Here is a 7,875-nt window from a genome sequence, read left to right as displayed (position 1 = left end):
TAATCAACTTGTTTTTACGATAAGTAATTGAATAGTGACGGAGTGGGTTTGGGGCATTTACCATATTCCCCATCTCCGACCGAGACTATTTTTGGGGATAAAAGTTGCCCTCCATCCCCGATCCTTGACAAAGATGGGTTTTCCGTGGGACCTGAATTATCAAATTTTTTTAATTAAAAGTATTATTTGGAGAATAAAAAATAATTTAAAATATAAATAATATCTTAAATATATTTTGATATATATAATGTAAATAATCTATACTATATATATATATATAGCGGCCCATATCAGCTACCCTCTCCTTTCTCCAAACCCCCTTCCTCCTTAACTCTCTCTTCCTTTTCCACCACTCCCATTTTACCAATTCAGCACCCTTTTTCTTCATTCTTTAATTAAGATAATGAAATTAACCAATTTACTATTAATTATGTGATTAAAGTTAACTAAAGTTTTTAATTAAAGGTATTTTTGAAAAATAGATTCACTTAAAATAGAGGAAATTTTTAAAATATAAACAATATTTTTAATATATTTTGATGTATATATAATGTAAATAATATTTAATATATATAATTGGGGTCAACGCAGGGTAGGGACTTCACTCTCCATCCCCAATTAGGGATCCCTATTAATCCCCATCCTCGCCTTATTAATCCCCATTGGGTCGGGGAGGTCAACTACCCAACAAGGATGGGAAAATTTGCCATCCCTAAGTAATTTTGTTAATTAAATAATCCAACTAAGTTTTATTAAGCAACCTAATAAATTAATGGTCTAAAGTGTTAGAAATTCAGTAAATTAATTAGTGTAAATTAAGTAATTATTATGGAAACTTATAATTGGCCATTTCACTGTTAATTATGTAAATAAAGCTAATTAAATCAATTAGTGTTAATTATGTGAATCATTGGTGTTATACAACCCAAGAATGGGGTCTGCAAGGTTTTGACTCAAGATTTTAATGCAACTCATATTGTTCTTGGCAATGGAAGAGGAATATGGAAATGGAAGATTGTTCAAAATCTTCCCAAAATACTTTATCCAATTTTGTAAGGAATCGTGATTGGTTCTACCCTATGAGATGTATATCTCACAAACATGGAAATATAATGAACGCTAATTGATTATCAATATTAGAAGGGTGGTGACATGGCATCATGAGAGAGAGAATTGAGCTAATTAAGGAGAGTAGTTATGTGGGTAAAGAGAGTGAAAGACATGAGTAGTAGTGGGGAGAGAGAGGGGGAGATTAGGTAATATATTGAGGTACTTATGGAATTGAGAGAAAGAATGCTGAATTGGCAAAATGGGAATGGTGAGAAGGGGAGAGGAGAGAGAGTCAAGGAGAATGAAGGGTGGGGATAACGGAGCAAGGAGGCTGCAACTTGGGTCGGGTTGGCCCTTGGGTTGATCCCTTGGGCAACCTGACTCTATAGTACATATCATATATAAATATATGTTATATATATAATATATCATATATTAATTTGTTTAGATGCATGATAGTTGTATAACCCCCACCACATGCTATCATTTATTTCTTTTAAGATAATCACTTCACTTAATCCTAATTGGAAATACTAAAACCTTAATAACATATTTTATGTTTTTTTAATATTTTATTCTTTATTTCCTCTTTATTGCTTGCCATCCATACCTTGCTGCCTATAAAATATCTATTATAAGTCATAACTCATAATAAACTAGTCATTTCAAATATATATATTTTTTAATTTTGTACTTAGAGAACCAATAAAAATATCAACAAACAAATAGTAATAAAACATAAGATTAATATATATGGTGAAATTTGAGTTAAGATCTTAGATTAATAAGTTTTACAAGACTTTAAGGGATGGGAAGAAGGTTGGGTTGGGCCCAACCCGAGCCCAACCCAACCCGAAGTTGACTTTGGGTTTGGTTGGGTTGGGTTAGGATTGGAGGTATTTAGTTAGGGTTAGGGTTATGGTTGGGTAGGCCGGGTTGAAAGTCGGGTTGGGTTAGGGTTAGGGTTGGGAGTTTAGAACTTAGGATTGGACTAGGGTTTGCCTCAACCCGACCTAACCCGGTCCAACTTGCAACCCTAATATATATAGTGAATGAGTACATCTTTGTTGTTACTGGTGTAAGCGCACCTACTCTGTACATATATAAGTAAAGATGAATGGGTAAAAGTAAAAGATCTCATACAATATGATGCTACTAAATATTGTGAGTTAATTTTTATGGCTGCAGGTGAAAAGGCCAAGAATGGCAATGGTATATTGGTATGCCTCTCTGTATCGGCAGAGGTATATTGGTACTTAGATAAATATGGATTTATATTCTTTTAGTTTTTTTTTTTCAAATTTTGTTTTTTTTTGGAAGGTATTTAAGGGTTTTTTTTATTAAAACTAGTGGGTCCTGATACACCTGTTTGGGTCCCGAAATACCTGTAAACAGGTTCGGGACCCAAAAGACACGATATGATACGCCCAATATGGAGAGGTATCGTATCAAAATTTTGAACATTGCATATCATGTTGAAAAGTTTGGATAGAAACAAGTATCAGAATACACATGGACATGGTGGAAAGAATAGATACACAAGATATATAAGAGAAATCCTTATAAATCCCACAAATACATCAATAATACTAAAGCTAATGTTCAAATAACTATGAATAACCAAATAACCAACTGATGGGTGCCTCAGTTGGTACTTGGTACATCAGTCATTGGCTCGTGCCAGTAAAGACTTGGGACCAAATCTCGATGCCACTAGGGATTGGGGGATGGGCTATGACCACCCCCTGTTGTGTATCCTAATGAACTAAAAAAGTTATGAATAAGGTTTAAATACTTTGATGTATAAATATAAAATAAATGCACACTTCAATAGTTTATATGAAGAGACCGAGAGTCTAGGAACACATAAATATTATACATTTTAAATAACACTTTCAAACAGTGTTTAAGCTTTCAATATATTAAATAATTTTTTAGTATAAAATGATTTTTGGAATTACCTAATTTTTTTAAGGAAAATTCATAAATTCATTAATAGAGGATAAAAATATCATAGATCTAACCAAAAGTTCAACATAAGGTGTTATTTATTTAATATTATTACATAAATAGTTATTCTATTTCTTCAAATTATCAATATGTTTTAATTATTTAACATGGATTAAATTATTAATCAATAAATTTTCGAAACACATATTTTTAGTTTAAAAATATTTAAGATTCGTTATAATTTCTAAGTTACATAAAGTATGTAATTCAGAATTTTCAACTTTGTAGTCACTACGTAATTTATGTAAAGTACCAAAAATTGAGAAAAATGTCATTTTTGACATAAATTGTTGTTGGATCAATGGGTTTGATATTTGATAAATCATTATTAGAAGCCATCTAAGACACATAGGAATAATTTGTTATTTTTGGATTTTTCTATTTTTCCGGGGAAAACGCATAAATGTAATAAAGATCATATAATTAACCACAAATATATATGTTTTGAAATAATTGGAACCCCAAAATACATACAACAATTGAACATGAATGATTTCTATAAAAAATAAATAAATGTGAATGATTAAATAAAAAAATAAAGTTAACCTTCTTTTCTTCTTCCTCTTCTTACATGGTGGACACTTGGATAAAGTTATTAATATATTATTATTTATTTAAGTTAAATTATTAATTAATGATCATAGAACCATAAAAAATATTAGATTAATGAGAATATAAAACACCCAATACACAAATCACGTGTAACTATTATATTTTAATTGAAAAATAAATTATTTTGTTCTTTATTAAAAATTAAAATATTAATTAATAATTTATGGAAATATATAATAATAATTTAAATATATATTAGATCCATTAGAATTTCTAAGATACAAATCATATGTAAATTCATAAATTTTAATCACTAAAATAATTGTTTTTCTTTTAGTATTTTTATTTTTGTAAATTACCAAAAATTAAAAATCATTTTTGATATAAATATTAAGGGATTTGATAGACCATTCATTTCATTAAAATTCATAAATACTTATTTTATTCAACATTCATATATAACATTATTTATTTGAATTACAAATGACCTCCGAATGTATTTTAATTACATGCACAACATTGGAAGATGCTCTAATGATTAATGATCATACCCCTAATTTGGAAGATATGGATTCAATTCTTACTAATAGCTTGTAAGTTAACGTTTTTAATTTGTGCTTAATAAGGAGAGAATAATTGGCATTGTTCATCCATCAAAAAGAATAATTAGTATTGTTCAAAAGTGCACAATTAATGGCATTAATGGTAGAAATTAATTGTCTTAATTTGAATTGGAAAAATTGTTACGGTCACAAAAAATGAATTAAGGCACAATCACTAAGAAGTGTGATTTAATTTGTTGAATGGTACAATTAGCAAACATCTAAATGTAAATTTTAAAAAGGGTAAATTACTGAAACCTCCCCTAAATTTTGGTAATTGCAATCACCTCCCCTAAACTTTCTGACATAGTTGCAAGTAGATCCCCTCTAGTAGAATTTTCTAAAAACGACATTAAAATGTCCAAAATATCTATACAATTACTTTTAACAAAAATGTTTATTTTCCAAATTTTCTCTCCATATGATTCATTACCCCAAACCCTTCCAATCTTCTTTATGAAATTGATTAATACAAAATTACAAACTGATATGAACAATACACATTCATCTGTTGATGCCAACCAATAAATACAATCTGTACATGGACAAATGGTGACAATATTAAATCATTCCATCCATATCATGTGCCAATCCTCTTGAATACCGATATGATACACCCTGTAGTACGCATATTGTATTGCTATCATTTGTTTGTATTATATATTGTATTGATTTTTTTTTTATTCAATGGGATATAAGATTAAAAAAACTTACAAAAACTACCACCTAAAGCATCTACTAATACAATGTAATCCTCCTCTTTGTGGATGTTCACATATATGACTTGAATTCTTCCTCTTGCCAGCCTCGACATTCTTCAATGATGGAATGACATCTCCAAGTTGTTGTAGCCCTTTCTTTGAGGGCTTCAATGCTTGACTTTGAATCTCCTTCAATGATTACATATGTGACTCCAAGATGCCACTATCTTTTGAGCCTCAGGACTTGCTCTATCTCTACTACTATTATAAGAAAATACCAATTGGCCCTACACTTAGTATTCATAGGGGCATTTTAATTTTAAAAAGGAGATAAGTCCTTAAAATAAGTAATGCCAAATGCAGGCTTAGTGTCACCGCTTTTCCATTTGAGTCTCTTGCAATGCACCACTAGGCACATCTCTATTCACATTTTTTGAGGCATCAAAATTTGCCTTTATTGTATTACCCTCTAGGGGAACCCATTTGACTCATATGGTTTTCTTTTCTTTCATATGGTATCTTCCCAATCGCTCTTGTGATTCTAGAAATTCTGTCAAACATTGAAGAGCTTTGGTAATAATTTGATGTGGGTTGTAATTTTTCCATCGATTTTTTTTTTTTTCTATCTACTTTTCTGAGTGAACCACAGTATAAAAGAGTTTTTCTTCCAACAGAGAATGAAATTTCTTTCCATTTATAACACATTTGATTAATTTGTTAATATTTATATTTGATTGAATCTTATTCACTAGATCCAAATTTACTTAGATCAGATTTGGATATTAAATATCATTAATAAATTACACGAAAGATTATAAGAATAATAAAAATATAACATTAAAAATGAAGTATTATTTAAATATTTCAATAAGTAAATATCTTAAATAAGAAAATAATAAAATTAATATTTTAAATCAATTAATAACATTTTTTAAATAACAAAATATTGAACATAACTAGATTGTAAATAGTTAAAATAAGAAAATTATGTATTAAAAATAAAGTATTAATATTTAACATAACAAACATTGGCAATAAAATCAACAGTCCCAAATTCTAGATTCTTCTAAACCGTCACCAACTTTTTTGAATAGAAGAGGCTAAGATTTGGGACTGATCAGCTTTTTGTCAACGTTTGGACGGTTAATAAATAGATTTAGATGACATTCGAATGGCATTTTTGACTTTTCAAATGTCACTTAATGGTTTATTAATAGAATGCTTAACGACAGGTATTGGATTGTCACATTTTGAAAGTTTGGGTACTAGGTTGTCACATTTTGAAAACTTGGGCATTGCATTTATCGCATTTTAAAATTGGGGGACCAAATTGTGGCTCAAGCCAAAGTACAGGGCACTGATTGGGAATTTTCCCTTTTTTTCACAAGGAAATAATCCCAATGCAAAGTTGTGAGGACTTTGTAAATCATGTGAGCACAGTTTTGTGAGAAATGAAGCTGATTTCCAGAATTTCAAAACAAATAATGACTTTGGGACCTTGAGAGGTTCCATTTCATTGCACTAAGGCGAGACTGATGGCTTCAATCAGTGAAAGTCCATGTTCACATTGTTTGAACAACCTCTTGCAATCTTGCATTGGGAATATCTCCCCGTGAAATAAAGTACATAGGAGATATTCCCAAGCTGTTCAAAGGTCATTGCATTGATCGAAGCCAAACTCCACCAAGGCCCTTCCGAAGGGTAAATTGCCTAAACCTCCCCTTTCCTCTGACAGTTGTGATTCAGTATGCTGCTTTATGTCAATAGCAACTAGGCATGACCCGTGTACTAAGTACAGGGCCAATAATATGAACTATTTCAAATTTTCATTTTTTTAAAATAATTTATATTAAAAACTTAAGTTAATTTTTTATTTGATGTAAGAGAGTTACCATATTTTATCTAAGAAATGACCATATACTAAATACAGAGCAATCACATGTATCATTTTGGTTTTTACTTTTTCTGTTTTTTATAGTAATATTATTTTATTTGAATTTTACTATATTATAAATAAAATAATATTACTATAAATAGTATTAGGTACTCTAAATAATGTTAGCTAAGCTACTCAAGAAGCCACCAAATGAACTTCAACAAAGAGCTGCTTGAATGACTATAATTAATTGCAATTTTGGGCTTTATGTTTTTCCAAACATTTCTTTCCAGAGAAACTATATTATGTCTTATCTTTCAAATCTTCCCACCAACTACCGATATGAGATATCAATTAATCTGCTCCCTTCATTGTCCAAACGAGCAGCAGCACCTAACCACCAATAAATGGGGTCTAATCTAAATACATTTCTATTTTTAAACCATTTTTCATCTGATAGGACAGGAATTTCATGGTGTTTGATGAACTCTGAAGAACCTTGTTGAGTTTGATAGTAGCAAGTTTTAGAAACCTATAGAGTGGGCGTTTGAGTGCAACGGTTGGTCAAATCTAACTCGGGAATCGGGAATTAGAACCCCTTGTTTGTACAGTCAAAGTGGAAAAATAAAACAAAAAAAAAAACATAATTCAACTAATAACTAACTAAAGAAATAGGGAAAATTAGAACAAAGATGAGAATAATAACATGGAAATAAATTTTAACATCTAGTGTGAAAAATATATAGTTGGTAATGAATCCAATATGATAAGATCATAAAACAACATACACATCTGAGTGGTTAGTAGTAAGTAACTTTACAGGCGCACGCATGTTGTACGATTTGATTGGATTAAAAAACAAACAGAGAAATAATGCATTTCACATCAAAACTTAGACAACAAAATAGAAACAATTAAAGAAAAACCAATGTTTGAAACAAATCCATCAAAGAAAAAAAAATGGTTTCTCAAAAGCAGTAGAAAGAGAGAGGAGAAATGATGCCTGTTTATTGACTTAACATTGATGGCACGCTCGATAATGTTCGAGATTTGGCCACTCTGCCATGATAAAACTTGTGAGGTA

The sequence above is a fragment of the Nelumbo lutea genome, chromosome 1, assembly GCF_056320005.1.
Source record: "Nelumbo lutea isolate HS-2025 chromosome 1, American lotus-T2T, whole genome shotgun sequence".
Lineage (NCBI taxonomy): Eukaryota > Viridiplantae > Streptophyta > Magnoliopsida > Proteales > Nelumbonaceae > Nelumbo > Nelumbo lutea.
Note: the sequence above shows the minus strand (reverse complement) of the source record.